Source organism: Eptesicus fuscus, chromosome 1, assembly GCF_027574615.1.
Source record: "Eptesicus fuscus isolate TK198812 chromosome 1, DD_ASM_mEF_20220401, whole genome shotgun sequence".
Lineage (NCBI taxonomy): Eukaryota > Metazoa > Chordata > Mammalia > Chiroptera > Vespertilionidae > Eptesicus > Eptesicus fuscus.
In genome coordinates, this window is record NC_072473.1 from 15,803,361 (window position 1) to 15,826,764 (window position 23,404).

Here is a 23,404-nt window from a genome sequence, read left to right on the forward strand (position 1 = left end):
TGCTGACTGAGAGGAGCAGCCGCCCGGTCTGGGGAGACGCGAGCAGCAGTCACCACCCTCACCAGTCCATGTTTCAGTTGTATTTCCGAAACTGCCATGCGAGGCAACAGATCAGCCTTTCACCTCTGCCGCCATCTTTCTCCTCATACCATTGCTTTTAAACTTGAGTTAATGTAAACCTTGTTCAAAATGTTATGAAAAAATGTACATGTTTTTACAAGGCAGGTTATGGCAGGACACAGGGGCTTCTCCCTCTTTGGGTGGCCCCAGGAGAGGGAGCTTGAGTCTCACATATTTGTGTCTCTATCTCCTCACACCATCCTTCCCACCTCATCCCCCAAGAACCAGCAGTGCCCTAGTGAGTGCACTCATACCCCTATTCCCTGGGGAAACAGCTAGTTGACCTTTGCCATTTTCTTCACACCTCTGGAGGAGGGAACCAGGATCAGCCAGGCCCTCTCCCTTGTAATTGTTTGCCCCCATGAGCCAGACCAAAGGAATGCTGCTTTGTATGGGTAGAGTCAAAGGAGGTGTCAGCTCATCGTATTATTGCTATTCACACCATAAGTGGAATTCTTCATCGAAGTGATGACTTCTTGATGGGAAGCTGACAGACCTGGGCGATTCTGTCTCTGTTTTCCGTTAGAAGATTTTGCTCTGTGCCTTCCATCAGGTTTTTGAAATACAGACGCATAGCCTGCTACTTCTCTGGAGGCTGGCTGTTCCACTGCTGTTCCTTAGGTCAGAAACATAGTTTTCATCAAGAAGTATTAAGCCAAGTAGGGGATGGTACATAGACCACTGGTTCCTACAGTCTTTAAAGATGATGATGCTCAGCACCGTTGATAGCATCTGCTGGATCATCTCTGCATGCTGCTGCATGATATGCAGAATATAGTCACTCTCCTGGTGCAGGGGCATTGTTGTCTTTCTGTTGCTATGCAACAGCTGCTTGAAGAGGTATGCCATGATATGGTGCAGCAGCCTGTGCATACCATGGTGTCAAGTATAGTTAGTCCTTCAGATATGGAAGAGAGAATATACATGATGATAGGAGGTTCCAGGCTTGCAATAAAGTTGTGGTCCTGTGTCAGGACTTTCTGTAGTGAATAGTAAGACTGGCTGAGCTCAGGGTAATCCAGGAGAACACCTTGGGGAATAGAGAGGAGCAGCTTGATGAAGGTCTGGAGAGCGTTGTCTAGAGCATTGTCTCTACAGAGATAGAAGATCCCAAAGTTGACATTGTTCCTACTGAGAGTAGCCTTCAGCATAGAGAAGCAGATGGGGATGCCCTTGAGCTTCAGTGCATAGACCTGATCTTTTGAGACCTCTCCTAGTGTCAGCATGCGATTGCCATACATTGTTGTCATCTTGCTAGTTTCTCTGAAGAGTAAGATGCCACTGGGGAAAGAGACATCACATGGGAGTTGCTGCGATTTATTATGAACGAATTTAGCCATCAGTTTGAGCCACAGGTATGGTACAGGCTGGATCACGGTACCATAACTCATTTGCCCACTGGAGAATTGGCATATAGGATGAGTATACACACTGAAACAGCATCATGAAGCTGGTCTTGGCATTGAAGGTGAAAGCTATCCCTCTCAGGTCTCTTACCAGGCCAACTAGAGTTCGCTTTGCCTCTTGCTCATTGAAACTATTTGTGCTAAACATCTGGGCCGTAGCCTCAAACGCTGCTGTGAGTGGCAGCATCTGTTGTTCATACTGATCTTCATCCTCTCCTTAATCCACCATGAGCAGGTGCCCAAATGCTGTGTAGAAGGCAGTCTGACACTGCATGTCTGTCAGGTTGGACTGATTGTTAAGACCCAAAAAGGAAAAGTGCTTGCTCGTGTGCTTGTTCACCAAGCTTCACTAGTCTCCTGACAGTATTGTATCCAACGGAATTGAGAAGCTGTAGCATCCTAGAGGTGATTGGTTCACAATGGCCCCAGTACTTTAGGTTGGTGAATTTTTTTCCCTATGATGCTGCGTAGGACCATGGTCTCATTGTTCAAACCAGAACTTCCAAGAGTCGGCAGTACAGCTTAGAGAAATTTTTTAAAAATCTGGTTTCCAATGTAAATCTTACAAAACTGTTAAAAAATCTCAGCATGGCCAGTTCTAGCTTCTCCTTGCCTGCCTGAGCCAAGTGAGAATCTGTTAGGGTCATCAGCTGGAGGCACCCAGTAGACAAGCTCGCCATGCATAGAGTCTTGCTCATCAGTGGTGTCAAAAGAGACCTGGCCACCAGTCACTGCACCAGTGAAAACCAGCAATGTCAGCTTTCCTCTTGCACTGCAATACCCATTGGGCTTGCGCTGGCACTCTGTAGCAGCTCCTGATAGGACTGGGCCTACTGGTCAAACAGCTGCATGAGGAGCACATGTGTCTTGTATTCACAATGCCCAACTGTAGACAGTTGGTTTAACTGCCGCTGGACCAGACCTGTATTTTCCAGAGGCTCTTCCAGTGCATCTCTCAGTATGATGTGCACAGATTCCAAACAGCCTTTGGTGACTTCAGGAGTATAAGTTTCTAGCATGTGGGGCTCTGTGGTTTTCACGTATGGCACAGAGGCTGCTAGCCACTGCCGTAGGCTCAAGAGACAGGGTACACTATTTCAAGCAAATTCCCACTGCTATAGGCTGGTCACTGTGAAGTTAGCTATCACTTGGATGGCCTCAGGATAGTTTTCCACCTTTACTAATTCTCCTAGTTCCGTGGTCGGCAAACTGCGGCTCGCGAGCCACATGCGGCTCTTTGGCTCCTTGAGTGTGGCTCTTCCACAAAATACCACGGCCTGGGCAAGTCTATTTTGAAGAAGTGGCATTAGAAGAAGTGGCGTTAGAAGAAGTTTAAGTTTAAAAAATTTGGCTCTCAAAAGAAATTTCAATCGTACTGTTGATATTTGGCTCTGTTGACTAATGAGTTTTCTGACCACTGTACTAGTTGATAGTCTTCAGTTGGGCCAGTCTTTTTTTTTTTTTTTGTAGTTGGGCCAGTCTTCTGCAAAACTCATGGTAATTGTTCGGGTCTGATAAACTCTGTGGATTTTCCAGTATTCGTTTAACACCATCAACAAGATGAGAGAGAAACTTCGTCCTCTTTGCATTGTTAAACAGGGATCTTCAAACGTAGGTGATCTGTACTAAGCAGGATAACCCCAGAGGTGAAAATGAAGGAGGAATGGAATGAGACAAGTTAAAAAAACAGCTGCAGAGTTGAAGAATCTCAGAATGCTGATCCTCCAGCTGGTGGGAATATGTACTGTGCACAGGTCATCTGAGGACTCGTCAGTAGATGCTCGGATGAAATCAGAGTGTAGGCAGTTATGCGTGAATTTGAGCAGTTGCATGAGCAAACTATGCTGACTTTCATCATTCAAGTTTAGATTCTTTCCTGAAGCCTGTTTTTAGTAAATTGCAGGAAAGTGTGAAGATATCAAATAATGATGAATCTCAGAAAGAAGAGGCTATTTTTCTGTGCTTGGTTAAATGATGGGTGGTGTCTGCTTGATTAATTTCATCGGTTAGCTGAGATAAAATTGTGACGCCAATGATGCAGTATTCAACATTATCCTGTAAAAACCTTGTGACGTCTGTTATTGCATTTCTGAAGACATAGTCCTTCTGACAGGCAAACCAGCCCAGTTTTCTGATTCTGGCATATAACTGAACTAGTGCCCCGGTGCACGGATTCGTGCAAATTAAAGGAAATTAGAAGGTGGCCGGCAGGGCAGGACTGTGCGAGACGGGCTGTACACGCCCTGGAGCCAACCTCCGGCAGTCCCTCCCTGGCTGGCTGCAGCTAGGGTGGCGCCACGGCTTGAAGGGCATCTGCAGAGTGAGTGGGGTCCCTCCGGCAAGTGGGGTCCCTCAGCCTGGTCTGTGGGGATTGGGTTGACTGTCAGTCTGACATCCCCCGACGGGTGCCAGAGTATGAGAGGGCACTCTGCAAAGATGCTGTCACTCAGCAGCTCCTGCATTGAGTGTCCCCTGGTGGTCAGTGCGCATCATACCTACCGGCCAGTCAGCTGGTTGCTTAGCCTTTCATATATATAGACTAGAGGTGGGGTCCCTCAGCCTGGCCTGTGGGGATCAGGCTGAAACTGGCTCTCCAACATCCCCTGAAGGGGTCCCGGATTGCGAGAGGGCACAGGCCAGGCCAAGGGATTCATGCATCAGGCCTCTGACATCCCACGATGGGTCCGGGGTGCAGGTGAAGCTGATTCGGGGCTGACAGTGCCCCAGAAGCAACCTAACCCACAGCCGATTCTGTGAGGAGTCGGACTTTCTCCTCTACTGGTGGGAGCGTCTGGCCCCTGGTGGTCATTGCGCATCATAGCTACTGGGCAAATGGTCGGACAGTCGCTTAGTCTTTTATATATATAGACTAGAGGCCCAATGCATGAAAATTCGTGCAAGAGTAGGCCTTCCTTCCCCCGGCTCCAGCACTGGCTTCCCTCCTCCATCCTCCGGCAGGCACCCGGGACCCGGGCTGGCTTCCCTCAGGCTGCCCGCAGGCACCCGGGACCTGGGCTGGCTTCCCTCTAGCCCTGGCTTTGTCAGGAAGGATGTCTGAAATGACATCCAGAAGACATGTAGTCTAATTAGTATATTACCCTTTTATTATTATAGATTTATTATTATAGATAAGTGCTTGTGTCACTAAAGTAGCCAACTTTGACCAAGAGGGAAGGTAATTGAGCACATAGTTCCAAAATCTATTTGTTGTTCCACTGGTGAAGGATTGTTTCTGCATGATACAAGCTTTGTGAGGCTGGGAATATGATCATCTCCCTCTTTTGAGGAGTAGCTCACACTTGTTCAGGAAATCAGGGCTGTTGGTGAATTTAGCCAAGCCTTTCTCTGCCTGGAGTGGAGTGGTTGTATCTGGTTTCATACGGCTGTTTGCACAGATTCTCTAGGTGGACCAGGCTCTCTGTACGTGATCCACCATTTTGCTCCACAAGATCCTTCAAGTTGGTCCCCTAGTTCTTTTGACACAATGCCGGGATTATTATAGTTTCCTTGCTTCCTGATATGAAAAGATGGTACAGGCTTCTCTTATATATCACCTGACCTTGCTATTTCTCCAAAAAGTCCTTGTTTCTTTTAGTGGGAAATGGTATTTAGAGATCACAATCTGGGTCCTTGGTGGTGGTGGTGGGGGGGTTGCTCATTATGATTGGGCAAATCTTTCTTATTTAATAGTATATTCTTCTTTCCAATGATAAAGATAATATATAGTCATTTGGAAGATACCAAAAATAACAGAGAACATCTCTTTATATTTTGATCTACCTCACATAGGTGGAATCGTATGGTTACTTGTCTTGTTAAAAAATATATTTTTATTATTGACTAGAGGCCCAATGCATGAAATTTATGCAAGGGGCTCGGCCCTCACAGCCCCTTGCAGCCTCGGCTGGCCCTCGCAGCCCCGGCTTCATGTGGAAGGTTGTCTGGATGGTTGTTTTGCTGTTTGGTCTAATTAGCATATTAGCTCTTTAGTATACACTGAGTGGCCAGATTATTATGACCACCTGACGTTTGTAGGCAAATTAGCCATACACTGCATTGTATGGGATATGGAAGCCGAAGGCCTGTTTGAACACCTTTGCTGTCTGCAGTTACCAAGATAAAATGTCTCCAGTTCACATAGGAACACAAGGATTAGACAGTCGAGCATTGGAAAAAACTCATGTGGTCCGGTGAATCATGTTTCCAGTTGCATCATGCAGATGGCAGAGTGAGAATTTTGTGGAAACAGCATGAAAGCATGCACCCCACATGCATGAGTACAACCCTTCAAGCTGGTGGGGGCAGTGTTATGGTTTGGGGCATGTTTTCCTGGCATGATTTGGGCCCTTTAATTCGTGTGGAACGATGTCTGAATAGCACAACATACCTAAATATCATTGCTGATCAAGTTCATCCTATCATATTGATGGCGTATCCCAATGGAGATGGCTTCTCCCAACAAGACAATGGGTCATGCCACAGTGCTCGTATTGTGCAGGAGTGGTTTTAAGAACATGAGGGAGACTTTACCTTGCTTAGGTGGCCCCCACAATCACCAGATCTCAATCCAATTGAGCATTTGTGGGACGAAGTTAAAAGAGCCATCAGGCAGCTGGTTCCACAACCATCAAATCTCACAGAACTGGACAGTGCTATTCATCAGGCATGGTGTCAGATTCCTCGCATCACCTTTCAACATCTCGTGGAGTCAATGCCAAGAAGAATCGCTGCAGTATTGAAGGCAAAAGGTGGTCCAACGAAGTACTGATGGGGTGGGCATAATAATCTGGCCACTCAGTGTATAGGATAGGATTTCAGAGAGGAAGGGAGAGGGAGAGAGATAGAAACATCAGTGATGAGAATCATCAATCAGCTGCCTCCTGTACTCTGCACATTGGGGGTCGAGCCTGCAACCCAGGCAAGTGCCCTGATGGAGAATCGAATTGTGACCTCCTTGTTCATAGGTCAATGTTTAACCACTGAGCTACACTGTCCATGCTGGTTATTTGTCTTTTTGTGACTGGCTTATTTAACTGAACAGTGTCTTTTAAAAATTTTTTTATTTTATTGTTTAAAGTATTACATATAGTAGTACATATATCTCCTTTTTTCCCCCATTGACCTCCCCGTACCCCCTGTCACATGGCCTCATCCCACCTTCCCCAGTGTCTTGTGTCCATTGGTTGTGCTTATATGCATGCATATAAGTCCTTCGGTTGATCTCTTTCTCCCTCTCCCCAACACTCCCCAGCCTTCCTGCTGTAATTTGACAGTCTGATTGATGCTTTACTGCCTCTGTATCTACCTTTTTGTTCATCAGGTTATAATGTTCTTTATTTTCCATAAATGAGTGAGACGTGGTATTTTTCTTTCATTGCCTGGCTTATTTCACTTAGCATAATGCTCTCCAGTTCCATCCATGCTGCTGTAAATAGTAGGGATTCCTTCTTTTTTATAGCAGCGTAGTATTCCATTGTGTAGATGTACCATAGTTTTCTAATCCACTCATCTGCTGATGGGCACTTAGGCTGTTACCAAATCTTAGCTATGGTGAGTTGTGCTGCTATGAACATAGGGGTGCATATATCATTTCTGATTGGTGTTTCTAGTTTCTTGGGATATATTCCTAGAAGTGGGATTACTGGGTCAAATGGGAGATCCATTTTTAGTTTTTTTGAGGAAACTCCATACTGTTCTCCACAGTGGCTGCACCAGTCTGCATTCCCACCAGCAGTGCACGAGGGTTCCTTTTTCTCCGCATCCTCACCAACACTTGTCGTTTGTTGATTTGTTGATGATAGCCATTCTGACAGGTGTGAGATGGTACCGCATTGTCGTTTTGATTTGCATCTCTCGGATAATTAGTGACTTTGAGCATGTTTTCGTATGTCTCTTGGCCTTACTTCTGTCTTCTTTCAAAAAGTTTCTATTTAGGTCCGTTGCCCATTTTTTTATTGGATCATTTATCTTCCTTTTATTAAGTTGTATGAGTTCCCTGTAAATGTTGGAAATTAAACCTTTATCAGTGATAACATTTGCAAATATGTTCTCCCATGCAGTGGGCTTTCTTGTTTTGTTGATGGTTTCTTTTGCTGTGCAAAAGCTTTGTATTTTGATGTAGTCCCATTTGTTAATTTACTCTTTAGTTTCCATTGCCCTAGGAGCGGTATCGGTGAAGAAATTGCTTCGACATATGTAAGGTTCATTCTTGTTGCAGCATGTGTCAGAGTTTCCTTCCTTTTTAAGGCTGAATAATATTTCATTGTATGCACAGACCACATTTTGTTTGTCCATTCATCTCTTGATGGATACTTGGGTCGCTTCCCCCTTTGGACTCCGTGAATAATGCTGCTATGGACATGAGGATTCACATTTCTCTTTGAGATAATGCTCTTAGTACTTGTGTATTTTTACAGTTTACTTTTGGATTTTGCTTTGGTTATGTAGCATTACAAAAATCTTACATAGATAAGTACTTTCAATAGGTTGTGACATCTTGCCAAGGAGTCGTATGACTCATCTGAATGTCAGCTCATTTAGAGTCATGTAAGAGGAATTTTGAGACACTTAGTTCCAAAGTTAATTGTTAGCAGTACCTAAGAAGCTGTTTTTTTCAACCACTAAGTGTACAACTTGGACAGTTAGTGAAAGAGTTTCTCGCCAGTTAAAATCTTATCTGATGGCACAATTTCTGATATTGTTTAAAGGAATCTTTGACCTTTCAGTCCTTTTGTTCTAAGATGTTCTCAAACTTTCAAAACAATGAAGTAATTTTGTTCTTGTTGAGGACTTTATATTTTGTTTGTTTCATTTGACATTTATTTTCAGTTTTTCTACTTGGTAATAGTGTAACTCTATTGCTAACCTAATTTGCTGGACTTATTAAACATCCATTTAATAAATGTTTGACTTTGGGTGGTGAACACACAATACATCATACAGGTCACATATAGAATAGTACACTTGAAAGCTATATAAATTTTATTAACCAATGTCATGCCTATAAATTCAATAAAAATTAAAAAACAAGAACAACCTGGCCAGTGTGGCTCAAAGGTTGAGCATCGACCCAGGAACCAGGAGGTCAGGGTTCGATTCCTAGTCTGGGCACATGCCAGGGTTATGGGCTTGATCCCCAGTAGGGGGCGTGCAGAAGGCAGCCAATCAATGATTCTCATCATTGATGTTTCCTCTCTCTCTCTCTCTTGATGAATAATAAATAAGTAAACAATTAGGTAAATAATTGCAAAAAATGGGGCTTTATGATGGAAAAGAACAGTATACTGTAAGAGAGAATAAGGGTGACTGTTTTTAGATTAGTGGGCAGGGAAGGTGACTTTTAGGATGAACCCGGATGGCAAGAAGGAATCCGCCGTTTAATAGTTTGGAAGAAGAGAAATTATTCCAGACAATTGCAGATAGTGGGAACAGCATGGATAGTGGTTCTAAGGCACGGAAGAGCTTGGTGTGTTTGATAAACTGAAAGACCCATGTGGCTGAACCATGTTCAGTGTATTAGTTTTCTATTGCTGCAGCAACAAAGGACCACAGATTGACTAGGGTTCTGGACATCAGAAGTCTGACATGAGTCTTATGGGGATAAAATTAAGGTGTCAGCAGGGCTGAATTCCTTCTGCAGGTTCTAAAGGAGAATCAGTCTCCTTGCCTTTCCTAGTTTCTAGAAGCTCCCTTCTTTCCTTTTCTCATGACTTCTTCCTCCATCTTTGAAGTGTGTTTCTCAAACCTCTAGTTCCGTCATCACATCACCTCTGACTCAGATCTTCCTGCCTCTCTCTTTAGAGGGACCCTTGTGATTACATTGGGCCCACCTGAGTAATCCAGGTTGATCTCATCTCAAGACCCTTAACTTAATCACATCTGCAATGTCTCTTTTGCCATGTAAGTAACATCAGAGATTCCAAAAAAATTGGAGGGGCCATTATTCTGCCTGCCACATTCAGAGAGTGGAGAAATGAGAAAGCTGTATAAGTGAGTGTGTTATATGCTTTTTCAGGGATAGTTTAGTTAGTGGCCTTTTTATTCATTAATGTTTAATGTATGCTTTTGTAACAAAAAGACCCCACGACACTGTGACTTAAACAACATAGAAATTTATTTCTCTTTCATGTAATGTTCCCGTGGAAAGGCAGTGAAGGTCTGAAAGGGTAGCTCTGTGCCACAAGGTCATTCATAGCTCCAGGCACATTCTGTCTTGTTGCTCTGCCAGCCTCAACACTGGGCTTTCTAGCCATGGTCTGAGGAGGTACTGAGTCCACACCCATCAGCCAGTGGGAATGTGGTACAACAGGGCAACACACCCATTCTTTTTATAGGCATGACCCACAAGAGGCACATAACATTTTCAATGACATCCCATTTGCCAGAACTTTGTCATACCTGGCTGCAAGGGAGGCCGGGAAATGGAATCTTTGGCTAGGAGGTAATGCGTCCAGCCAAAAATCAGGTGTTCCGTTATTAAAGGAAGGAGTGGGGAAATGGAAATCTGTCTCTGAATCAGATTCCTTCATAAAAATACTGATTTCTTGTTTTAGTTGAAAAAAACTGGTACTTGCTCCTTGTCTTCAGACAGTTATTGGCCTTCAATATAAAGAAGGAAATTATGATACTTGCTGCCCATGTAATTATAAACACCTCTGTAAAGTCTGTAATTTAAAGTCTGCTCTGCAATAAAATTGACAAATTGTATGGCATTATTCAACTCTATTTTGAAAGATTCTGACATTTTGTTAATACTTAGAACTTACCTAAATAGAATAAGAACTATTGTCATTGAAAACATTATGGCACCAGCATTGATCAAAGCCCACACTTGCCCAGTTTATTCATTAAAAGGCTCACTACTTTATTATTAACTTTTTGGTAATAAACTAAAACATCAACATACTTAAAGAGACTTATATTCCTGTTGAATAAGTGATAAGTGGTTTTTATACTAAAAGTCTTCTTAATAGTTACCTGGAAGAACATATACACTGAGTGGCCAGATTATTATGATCTCTGAACGCATAATAATCTGGCCACTCAGTGTATATCCTATATAATAAAAGGTTAATATGCAAATTGTCCCCTCCACCAGGAGTTTCACTGCTACATAAGCCACGCCCACCAGCCAAGCCATGCCCACCAGCCAATCAGGGCGAGTATGTAAATTAACCCCAATCCAAGATGGCTACAGCCACAGAGAGCAAGGTTTCCCAGGTAACAGAGGAAGCCAAGCTTTCCATAGCCGTTGCAGGCCTAAGCCTCCACTCAAGCTACAAAGTTTCAATTATAGAAGGTAAACAAATTCAAACAAATGGCGGCAGAATGGAGATTGAGAGAGCAGGCCAGGGTTGCCGCCGGCAACAGGGGACGAACACCCTGGCCGGGCTCACCCGCTCCAGGCTACAAAGTTTCAATTGTAGAAGGAAAATAAATTCCAGATACCAGGGTCTCCGCTTGCATCCCAGGGGGCGTGGCCGGCCTGCAAACCACCACAGGCCCCTCGCTCAGGCTGACCCATGCCCCAAGGGAACCCCACCCTGATCAGGGACACCCTTCAGGGCAAACCAGCTGGCCCCCACCCCTGTACCAGGCCTCTATCCTATCTAATAAAAGAATAATATGCAGATTGATCATCACTGCAACACACAATGTAGCTGCCCCCATGTGGTCAAAGATCCTGCCCCATGTGGACACAAGATGGCCACTACAAGATGGCCAGCAGGAGAGGGCAGTTGGGAGGCACCCGGCCTGCAAGGGAGGGCAGTTGGGAGGCACCAGGCCTGCAAGGGAGGGCAGTTGAGAGGGACCAGGTTTGCAAGGGAGGGCAGTTGGAGGTGATCAACCCTGCAGGAGAGGGCAGTTAGGGGTGACCAGGCCGGCAGAGGAGGGAAGTTGGGGGCAAACAGGCTGGCAGGGGGGCAGTTAAGCATCAACCAGGCTGGCAGCGGAGTGGTTAGGGGGTGATCAGGCTGGCAGGCAGAAGCGGTTAGGGCCAATCAGGAAGGCAGGCAGGCAAGCAGTTGGGAGCCAGCAGTCCTGGATTGTGAGAGGGATGTCCCAGATTGGAGAGGGTACAGGCTGGGCTGAGGGACAACCCCCCGCCGTGCACGAATTTCGTGCACCGGGCTTCTAGTATACACACACACACACACACACACACACACACACACACACACACACACACACTGAGTGACCAGATTATTATGCATTCAGAGATCATAATAATATGGCCACTCAGTGTATAAAAATAGGCAAAGAGGAGAAAGACACAAATCTATATTCTTATGCAGGTGAATTGTAGATTTCACATAACAGCCTTTGAACAGATTCATCAGACATGTACTTTCTTGATTCTATTCCAGTTATTTCAGATAATGGTACCAATTATATGTTTGGAGCAGTTGGCTTCTTTACCATTCATGTAGTAAATATCTGTTGAGTACCTACTATGTATCAGGTGATGTTCTAGGTGCTTACAGCGTATCAGTGAATAAAAGACAAATACCACTTCCCGTCATGGAACTTCCATCTGTGTTGTAGTATCAGTAGATCAGGTTTTACTAAGCACTTTTTATAAAAATGTGAACTTGAAAAATTGAAATATGCCATACGTACAGAAAAGTGCAGAAATCATATCCAAAAAGCTGAATGGATTTTCATAAAGTGAGCAAACCAGAACCCATGATACTATTTGTGCTGCCTCACTCTCTGTTTCCAGGGAGTAACCACTATTCGGGGACTTCTAACAACATCTATGAGATTTGCCTGCTCTTAAACTTGATGTAAATGGAATCATACAGTACATGATCTCCTGTGGCTGGATCCTTTTATTCAAGATTTTGTTCATGAGATCCATCAGGTGGTTTATGTAATTACTGTTCATTTCTCCTGACTGTATCATGCCCCATTGTGTGAGTATGCCACAGAGCTCTTACCCTTGCTCCTGTTGGCGCACTCCTATTTTTGGCAGCTATGAATAGGGCTGTATAAACATTCTTGTACATGCTTTTCAGTGGACATTTGTATGCATTTCAGTAGGGTATATAAGTAGACATGGAATTGCTGCCTCATAGACAGTTCCTATGTTCAACTTCAGTAGATATTGACAAAGAGTTTTCCAAAATGTTTGAACCAATTGACTTTCCCCCCAGAAACGAGACTTTTGGTTGCTCCGCACCCTTGTCAACACTTGGTATTGTCTTTTTCATATTAGCTGTTCTGTGGATGTGTAGCAATATGGCATTGCAGTTTTAATTTACATTCCCCTGATGACTAGGTGGGGCCCCGTCCCCTATATTGATAACACCCATTTGGATATCCTCTCTTGTGAAGTGTCTGGTGAACTCTTTGGCCATTTTTGTATTAAATTGTCTCCTTCTTTTAGTAAGCTTTTCTCTATGTGCATTGTGGCATCTTGCTCTGAAATATCCTATGTGTATTTATATACTCAGATTTAAATTTTGTTTGCATAATTAAAAAATGACATTAAATTGTTTAATTTATGCTGAAAGAACCAAGAGCCTTGTTTTTATGCTCACTGTGTGCATGTGTTGTTTCAAAATGATGTTCTAACTTGCCAAGGACCGCGAACTACTTTTAAAATTTTCACTGTTTCAACTCTGCTGATGACTTGTGCACTGTTTTGACATGATAAACGCTTACTGCATATAACAAAGTCAGCCACCATTTTATTGTCTTTAAATGACATCGTGAGAGCATTTTGGGTACATTATTTTCATTTTATGTACTGCAATTGCTAGAGAACGATTCATTTGATTCCAATATGCTATTCTGTGTTGTTTCATCTCCATCCTAATCAATCTCATCAGCACCATCACTGATTTTTTTTTAAAATGTCCTGTTTTTAATCTGTAATCCATTTCTGGCTTTAAAGGCAATAATTCAAAACCCTGGAAAAAGTTGTAAATAATAACAGTTTAGGTTGAGACACTTTATTATGTACTGGGCATTGGTCCGTTCGTTAAGTATTTTAACTCATTTAACCCAAAAGATGTAGGTCCTTTTTATCAGCTTCATTGTACAGATGATGAAATTGAGGCTCAAGAGAGAGAACTTGGCAAAGTCACCAAGCTGGTAAGTGGGAAACTCAGGATTTGAACCCTGATGCCTAGATCTCAATTTCTTCAGCACATTTGGCTGGCTGTCAGCTTGATGTGGCAAATTTCCCACACCGGCAGTCTCAGTTCCCCTTAGTGATAGCACTGTTAGTACATGGAAACCCTACCACGAGCACATGCTTGACGTGTCTAGACTCTCAAGTGGGAACATGGGACCACAGGGCAACACATCCATTCTTTTTATGGGCCAAGGCAAATTGACCAGGATGTTTGATGCATCCCAGCTTTTGGAGTCCTTTTATTTAGAAGTCAGACACCAAGAGGGGGCAGCTTTCTCCTTACCTGGGTCAGAGCCTGGCCCTTGTACAGAGCATGTCAGGCCAGGCCATCTCTTTTTTTCATGTCTCACATTTGGATTTGAGGCAGAAAGAAGCCCTTTTTGGACCTGGAGCCACAACAGCTCTCTCCATCCTGGGTACAAGAGCTCCATATCAGTATTTTGAGCATAAACCCAGCTAATAACAAAGCTGCACTACAACTTTCTATTCCCTCTCTAACTATCTCAATGGGATAGCAACAATGCTTGGCCTATACAAATGATATATGGGGGGTTATTAAATATGATTTAATTTAGAAGTAGAGCCCCTGGGTGGCTCTTATTTTTGTTTTTGGAAACAAATGGTCACTTCTCTAATGCCCTGAATATTAAAATAGAATTGGGTATGGAATTCTGTCTTGGATCTCATCCAAAGGATTCTAATTATCAAGGTATGTTAATGACCAGGTAGGTATAAAGTAGTTTTGCCTGCAAGGTGGTGCTATGGTCTGGACTCCCCACACAATGACTGCAATTTTTTTGAAAAATGGACACTTCTTTCTTCTGCTATGATCAAGTGCCAAAAATATGAAAAAATCTATGTCCTCAAAGTGAGAAAGGAAAAGGAGAACGCAGTGGGGGAAAAAATAAAAAGCTTTTTTCTTCCTTTTAACTTCAGTAAGTTGTGGAACATTTTGATTTTTTTTTTTCAGTGTGGCACAGATGGCCCTCTTCAGAACACCACATGTATGAGTTTGTCAAAGTTGTCTTTAGTGGAAGTTATTAAACGGAGACCTTGAGAGTCAGGCTCACCTGGAATTTGCTCCTTAACCTGCAGTCATTTGCTAGCATTTTTATGAGCTGATTAGTCCCTTAGGATTCACTCTGTGAGGCCACATTTTTTAAAAAACACATTTTTATTGATTTCAGAGAGAAAGGAAAAGGGGGGAGAGAGAAACATCAATGATGAGAGAGAATCATTGATCGGCTGCCTCCTGCACGCCCCCTACTGGGGATCGAACCTGCAACTTGGGCATGCGCCCTGACAGAGAATCAAACCATGACCTCCTGGTTCATAGGTCAACACTCAACCACTGACCCACACAGGCCAGGCTCTTGGGTGTTTTTCACCCTTTATCCTGTGAGTCCTTCTAGTTCCAGAGTTTAGTTTTCTTGAATGATGAGAATGAGCTCAAGAATGTGACAGTAGAATAGTGGCATTTGCCTCCCCCACCAAAGATATCTTTTTCTTCTCAGCTGTTCTGATTCTATGATCTTTTTTTGCTAATGGACTTTAGTGGGGGGAAGATTTTGTGATTTATTCAGCAATCTATTCAGAAGTTTCCAATAGGCATTATGGTGAAAGAGAAGAATTATTTGCTTAAGATACACAGTCAAAATTATTTGATTCCTGAGTAATTTTACAATATGACCTCTCTTGCTATGCAGCTTTCTTTTATTCACAAGTCCATTAATTCACCAAAAGAGGTGAAAATTTAAGAGGATACTTATGTTTGGCAGGTCTATTTTCTTTTTGACATCAGACAATAAAGTACTGTGACATAAAAGCCTCTCGGCCTCACTGGTGGATACAGACGAAATTGTATTAACAATGGGAGTCCAGATTTCCTAGCTCACATAGGACTTCCAGACTCCTTAAAGCCCTGTCCTCCCCAAAAGCATTTCTGTTAAGTCATTGGGAGACCCGCACATGCTTGCAGATCACCATGGAGTATAGTCATATTGTTTCTCTCACACTCCAAGTCGCCCTTATTGATGGCTTTTGCTCCTGACTGCTTGGTGGTACTTCAGGTTGTTATGTGTTACCTCTTGTAGGAACGCCAAGGGGACTGTTTTGATGCTCACAGGCAATCATACTTGGGAGGCGTGATCATGCTTTCTGGAGTACAGAGACCCCAAGTCATGCCTCATAGAATCTTGAATTAAAATGATCCTTCCAGTTTTCTTTGCACTTCTTCTCTTTTTTAAAAAAAAATATATTTTATTGGTATTTTACAGAGAGGAAGGGAAAGGGATAGAGAGTTAGAAACATCGATGAGAGAGAAACATCAATCAGCTGCCTCCTGCACACCTCCTACTGGAGATGTGCCCGCAACCAAGGTACATGCCCTTGACCGGAATTGAACCTGGGACCCTGGAGTCCGCAGGCCGCCGCTCTATCCACTGAGCCAAACCTGTCAGGGCTCTTCTCTTGATTGAAGGTCAGGCTCTGTCTCCTAGGGCCAGTTGGAGAACTAATACCAGGACATTCTCCATTTCCTCTCCCACCTCTTATTCCTGCCTCTGGTCCTGGGGCACGAAACTTTCCCTCCTCCTTTATTCAAAAAGTGCATCAACATGCATATAAATAAACTCCTTTGTAGGGGGCTGGGCTGGTTGGTCTCTTAAGACATGATCTCAGATAGATCAGGGCCCTTGCTCTGGGTAAGCAGCCTATATCAGAGCCCAGACAGATCCCCATATCAAAATGTTTGTACCTTAGGATGAGCCCTGAGAGCTTCCAGTATGACCCCAATGAGCAGCCTGGTTGGTTGCCTTGCCTGCCGCTGTCATTCTCTTCCACATTGTCTTCCTTTTGTTTCCTCTTCCTCTTTCTTCGGAAGAAGCATGACTTTGGTGAAATGTGTTTGTGTTCAACCTGTTTTATGCTTTGCTTCAGTGAAAGTGAGCATTCCACCCCGTCCTTTGATCAGTGCATTTAAGAATTAAGCAGATCCCATTGATAATATTCTGACTGTGGCGATCACAATTTAGGTAATGCTGCCTTCCTCTTATTGCCCATAGTGCAGGGCAGGATGGACTGCAGTAATTCTCAGATCTGGCTGGCTGTACGTTAGAATCATCTGGAGAGCTTGAAAAAAAAAAAAAACTACCAATGTCTGGGCCCTCCCTCCTCCAGAGCTTCTCATTGAATTGATCCAGGGGTCCAATAAGGACTGGTGTCAACAAGTCTTGGGGCTGAAGACAGAGCATCTGAGGGAGCCTTGAGCTTTGACCCCAGGCACCACTTAATCTGTCAGAAATTACCACACATGCCCTTGGTTTAGCATTGCCTCTTGATGTGTTTAAAAAAAAAATCTAGGAACAACAAAATAGCTGGTCTCGAATGAAGTTGCTGGCGTTCAGTTTAGCACACTTAACATAGACCATTTCATGAACATGAAAGTTTTGTCAACTTCATTCTCATTATTTTATTGATTTAGTTTTCTTTTTTTCCCTGTGGAGGGGAATATTCTCTAATAGCTTGCAAGAATTGAATGAAGATGAGTTTGGGGACATCCATATGCATGAGAATATGACATTCCCGCCCCACCCCCTTGAATTTGTATAAGTTTAAGAATGCACCTATACAACCCAGCCTATGTGACTCAGTGGTTGAGCGTTGACCTATGAACCAGGAGGTCACGGTTCAATTCCTGGTCAGGGCACATGCCCGGGGTTGCAAGCTGGATCCCCACTGTGGGGCATGCAGGAGGCAGCCAATCAATGATTCTATCTCATCATTGATGTTTCTCTCTCTTCCTCTCACCTCCTCTCTGAAATCAATAAAAAATATGTTTAAAAATTAAAAAAAAATAATGTACTTGCACAAATGTCAGAAATAGGTCCCCATCCAATGTAAATCAATCATTTTTTTCACAGTTGAATGCTATGGGGGTTTCCATGCAAAAAAATCAGCAGTGATTTGAATAGGGAAAGGTGAGGAAACTGTGGGTAAAAATGCCTCCATAGTCCTGAGGATATTAACTTTTCCTGGATTGTGAACTTGACATGCATGTACAGTGGGGCCTTGGAGTGTTCAGCATTGGAACAGCTCTGCAGGTCGTCTTGATATGTACATGCACGTGTTGACGCGACAAGAGAAAGCATCACAGCATTAACTCAGATTGTGAGATAATTATGACTTATTCATAGCACTGCAGGCCGATTACAATAATGATTACATTTCTGTAACAGTTTCCTCCCATCCTCCTTCCTGTCCCCGGGAAGCCTAAAGAACTTTACTCATTTATTTTCACAACGTGCCCATAGTTTAGTTGCGGTCGTTTCTTTAAACCACAAAGGCATGAGCCAAAGGGGGTAAAAGAGCAACTCAAGTTTATGAAATGAGATGAAATGAAAATGGACCTAAAAATCATTTGCCTTTACCTGCTTCTATTTTATTAGGCCACAAGACAGCCTAAAATACTCCCTCAGTGTGGGTTCCTTTAAGCTGGCCTTTATAGTTAGAGCAACAGAGAAAGGCTGAAAGGCTGATGTGGGGCCAATCACAGAGGAAAGATTATGTGTCGTAAAACTTCTCTTTAAAGGTATTCTTTTGTCAACCAAAGGACTTGTATGCATGCATATGGGCATGACTGATGGACACAGACAATAAGAGGTGGGGGCATGTGCTGGGGGGTAGGAGCGGTCCGGGAGGGGTCAATGGGGGAAGGAGGAGATATGTGTAATACTTGGAACAATAAAGAATTTAAATTAAATATACATATATTTTATTGATTTTTTTTTTTTACAGAGAGGGAGAGAGATAGAGAGTTAGAAACATCAATGAAGAGAAACATCAATCAGCTGCCTCCTGGACACCCCCTACTGGGGATGTGCCCGCAACCATGTGCCTTGACCGGAATCGAACCTGGGACCCTTCACTCCGCAGGCGGACACTCCATCCACTGAGCCAAACCGGCTAGGGCAAGAATTTAAATTTTTAACAAATGTACTCTTTTGGGCCCTAGTTGGTTTGGCTCAGTGGATAGAGTGGATCAAAGGGTCCTGTGGATCAAAGGGTCCCCGGTTCAGTTCTGGTCAAGGGCATGTACCTTGGTTGCAGGCTCCTCCCCAGCCCAGGCTCGTATGGGAGGCAACCAATTGATGTGTTTCTCTCACATCGATGTTTCTCTGTCTTTTTCTCTCTCTTCCAGTCTCTCTAAAATAAATGGAAAAAATATCCTCGGGTGAGGGTTAACAAAATAAGGTACTCTTTTGGGAAGAAGAGGTAGCATCAGGGAGCATATTAGCACCTTAGAAAATGCAACCAAATAGGGGGATATAGCAACTTTGCAAAATGGTTTAGCAGCATCACTAAAGCTGAACAAATTCCCTACCCCATGATCCAGAAACTCCACTTCTAGATATATACCCAAGAGAAATGAGTGCACATTTTCATCAAAAGAAATGCATTATAAGAATGTTTATAGCAACTTCTCCTAATAGCCCCAAATTGGAAACAACCTCAATGCCCATCGGTAGGAGAATGGGTAAATAATTTATAATATGTACATACAACGAAATACTCCAAACAAGAAAACAACAAGTGTACAAAAAAACAACAACCCCTACTGATTGTCACAGACATTACAGAAGAGGCCAGTCACAAAAGTGTACATACTGTTGAAATCATTAGTATAAAGTTCAAGGACAGGCAAACGTAATTGATGATGATAGAAGCTAGAATAAGTGGTTATCCTTGAAGGTGGGTTTTAACTGAGAGGAGGCATGAGAGAGCCTTCTAAATATTCTAAATATTCTAAGTCTTGGGGTGGTGGTGGTGACTTGGGTGTGTACATATGTCAAAATGTATTGAGCTGCACACTTGAAATTAGAGTATATTCTACACTGTATGTATGTTACACCTCAAATAAAGCAAACCAAACAAAGACAAAAACCACAAAAAGAAATTTCAGATTGGGAGAGGCATTGATGGCATAGCAGCAGCATAGAAAAAGTCAAGAGTTATATAACATGACTAGAAATTGTTTTCAGGTGTTGGTAAATCACTAGCCCTCAAAATGATCATCTGGTAGCAAAATAAATCCATGTTCTTTCTTATCTCTCTACCAAATAAGTTGCTCATTTGATTTTGTACTTATTATAAAAAGATTTGTGCCCAGCCGGCATGGCTCAATGGTTGAGCATCGAACTATGAACCAGGAGGTCACGGTTCAATGGCCGGTCAGGGCACATGTCCGGGTTGCGGGCTTGACCCCCAGTGTGGGGTGTGCAGGAGGCAGAGGATCAATGATTCTCTCTCATCATTGATGTTTCTATCTTTCTCTCCTTCTTCCTTCCTCTCTGAAATAAAAAATATTTAAAAAATATTTGTGGCAGACTATTCTTATTTTAAAACCATAGTGCATTTTTATTAAGAAACTTTAATATTTCAAGGACATCCAAAATGAGTTACTGGTCAGGTTGCAGAAACTCCCACTCATGCCACCACAGCAAGAATCAAGAATTCTGAATGTTAAAGCAATTACCTCTTTGGATACATAAAAACAATATATTTAAGGATGTCACAAGGTACAAAAAATCAACAACACTCAGCAGTGCAAAGAAACAAGCAGTTGGCTGATGGGTCTAACAAGAAGCCAGAGAAACTCCTGGGGTTCAGAGTCCTGGGAAACGGCTGCCCCGGACAAAAACAAGTCCAGACATGAGTTTTTATAGATTTTTAAACATTCTTTATTGTTTAAAGTATTACATATAGTGTTACATATGTCTCCTTTTCCCCCCATTGACCTCTTCCTGTCCCCCCCACCCCGCCGCTCATGCCCTCACCCCCATGTTGTCTGTGTCCATTGGTTACGCTTATATGCATGCACACAAGTCCTTTGGTTGATCTCTCCCCCTTATCCCCGCCCTCCCCTACCTTCCCTCTGAGGTTTGATGATCTGATTGATGCTTCTCTGTCTCTGGATCTATTTATGTTCATCAGCTTATGTTGTTCATTATATTCCACAAATGAGTGAGATCATGTGATACTTATGCTTCTGACTGGCTTATTTCGCTTAGCATAATGCTCTCCAGGTCCATCCATGCTGTTGCGAATGGTAAGAGTTCTTTCTTTTTGACAGCAGCGTAGTGTTTCATTGTGTAGATGTACCACAGTTTTTTTAATCCACTCATCTGCTGATGGGCACTTAGGCTGTTTCCAAATCTTAGCTATTATAAATTGTGCTGTATGAACATAGGGGTGCATATATCCTTTCTGATGGGTGTTTCTGATTTCTTGGGATATATTCCTAGAAGTGGGATCACTGGGTCAAATGGCAGTTCCATTTTTAATTTTTTGAGGAAACTCCATACTATTTTCCACAGTGGCTGCACCAGTCTGCATTCCCACCAGCAATGCACGAGGGTTCTTGATAGATTCTTACTGCAACTAGTCAAAGGCAAACTCAAAGACAACCAAGGTTCAAATTTCCCATGACTGTAGTAGGAACTTGCAACCAAGAGAACCTTCGGTTACATCTCATGTGTAGGCTGAGCCACAAGTGAGCAGTGAGACTTAGTGAGTCTGACCCTGGGCTGACATTTCTTCACCTGAGCTCTGAGCTCCTCAGGCAGGATGGCCTGGGATTGCTCCCGTACCAGCATTTCCACAGTTTGCTCCTTCTCATGAATATCAGGTCTCGGCCACTGCCTGGCAAGCTCCAGGAGATGTCTGAGGACATCCGTGGCCCCAGCTGCAGCCTCAGAGCGGAACTTTCTGAACATCTGCCTAAAGGCCGCAGGGTTGAGAGGGTTCCTCCCTGGCCCGGTCTCAGGTCTCAGCATCTTCAACACAGCCTTCTTCAAGGCTCTCTGCTGGATGCTCACGGGCTCTCATGGAACCTAGGTCTGGGGAGCTATTAGGGTGTCTTCTGGTTCCTTAGCCATCATCTCATTTGGTGGTGACATTATTTGATCATTCTGGACGTCTCTATTTCTTTGTGTCTCTGGGTCTCCTTCAGTCTCCATTCTAGGACTCTGGAAAAGGGTGACTCAGACTCATGCGCATTTGCCACTTTAGAGGTTGGGGAACGGAACAGGGGCAGCTCACCCGCAGAGCAGACACCCTACAACCAACTCCAAGAAAAGCTGTGGCAGACTGTTCTGACTGACTGACTACCTAAAAGCCAGTCCCACCCTAGCCGGTTTGGCTCAGTGGTTAGAGTATTGGCCCATGGACTAAAGCGTCTCGGGTTCGATTCCGGTCAAGGGCACGAACCTCAGTTGCAGGCTCAATCCCCAGTCCTGGTTGGGGCATGTGCAGGAGGCAATTAATCCATGTGTCTCCCTCACATCGATGTTTCTCTCTGACTCTCACCCTACCTTCCACTCTCTCTAAAAATCAATGGGAAAATATAACTGTAACAATCATCAGTCTAAGTGATAAAATATTAGAATTCTTTTTAAAATAAAAAACAAATAAGGATGAAAAAAAAAATCAATGGAAAAATATCCTCCGGTGAGGACTGACAACAACAACAACAAAATAATAATAATAACAAAAGCCATTCCCAACCTTGTATTCCTTATACTAGTAGATTTTTTATAGATGCTGGAAAAACCAGGCACTCATTGTCCCAGCCTGTTTCTCCAGTCTTGCACATAGATCCTATCTTTTGATGGGAGGACAATGAGTTTGGGGACATGTTTAACAATTGCCACAGCATCCACAGCTGATATAAATTATTATGCATTTTCAGCATCCAATCACTTTAAGAGAAATGAGAAGTCCAGCACAACTCACTTGGATCCCACCATGCCTCCATTTTCATTTTGGGCCTGCATATAGTCTTAGGAGCCGGTAAGCTAAGAAGAAGGTGGGCATGGGCTGTGGAGGAGGCAAAACAACTGTGTCTGCCAGAGATTTCTCTCCTTTTGTTGGTCTGAACAATAATGGACCAAATATGAAGTTCTTTATAAAAAGAAATAATGATAGAATTTTGAACAAAGAAAACCACATTTCTCTGGAGAATTAATGTGCTCTTGGAATTAAATTGTCTTAGAATTTGCCTAATTTAAGGGATAGATAAAATATAAATAACTTAGATCTCTGGGGTAGTTGGATCATGCCCATTGGGCTGTTTAAACAGAGAAAGGGCCCCATACCCCTCCTTTTATTTTCTTGGGGTAAAGCAAGTCAGAGTGGGCTTTGTGGTTCTTTTTTTTTTTATTGGTTTCAGAGAGGGAGAGAGAGATGGAAACATCAATGATGAGAGAGAATCATGGATCGGCTGCCTCCTGCACATGCCCTACTGGGGATCGAGCCCGCAACCAGGGCATGTGCCCTGACCTGGAATCAAACTGTGACCTCCTTGTTCATAGGTTGATGCTCAATCACTGAGCCACGCTGGCCGGGTGGCTTTGTGGTTCTTATCACTTCATGCAGGAAAAAGGCTTTGAACACAAAATATGCTCATAAACAGAATGAGAAAGAAGCGTTAGAACATCTGATAGAAGGATTTAGGGTGAAAGCAAAGGTTTTTCTGAAATTAGAAAGGAAAACTGAAGTCCACCACTTCAGTTTAGAATAAAAAGAAAAATCCATAATTAGGTGTTTATATTTAACTCAAAGTTGTACAGTACAGGGTCTCTGCCTATACTTAGTAATGATACAGGGTTTAAATATTTGTCATGTACTTTTTTTCAGATTTCTTTTGTTTTTTCCAACATCTATATACATAAAGAATTTG

At 43.1% G+C, this 23,404-nt stretch overlaps 1 pseudogene; it reads right to left on the reverse strand.

Moving 5' to 3' along the window:
• Positions 1-533: 533 nt before the first annotated feature.
• On the reverse strand, positions 534-21,500 carry LOC103292262 (exportin-7-like; annotated as a pseudogene).
• Between the last annotated feature and the right edge of the window lie 1,904 nt (positions 21,501-23,404).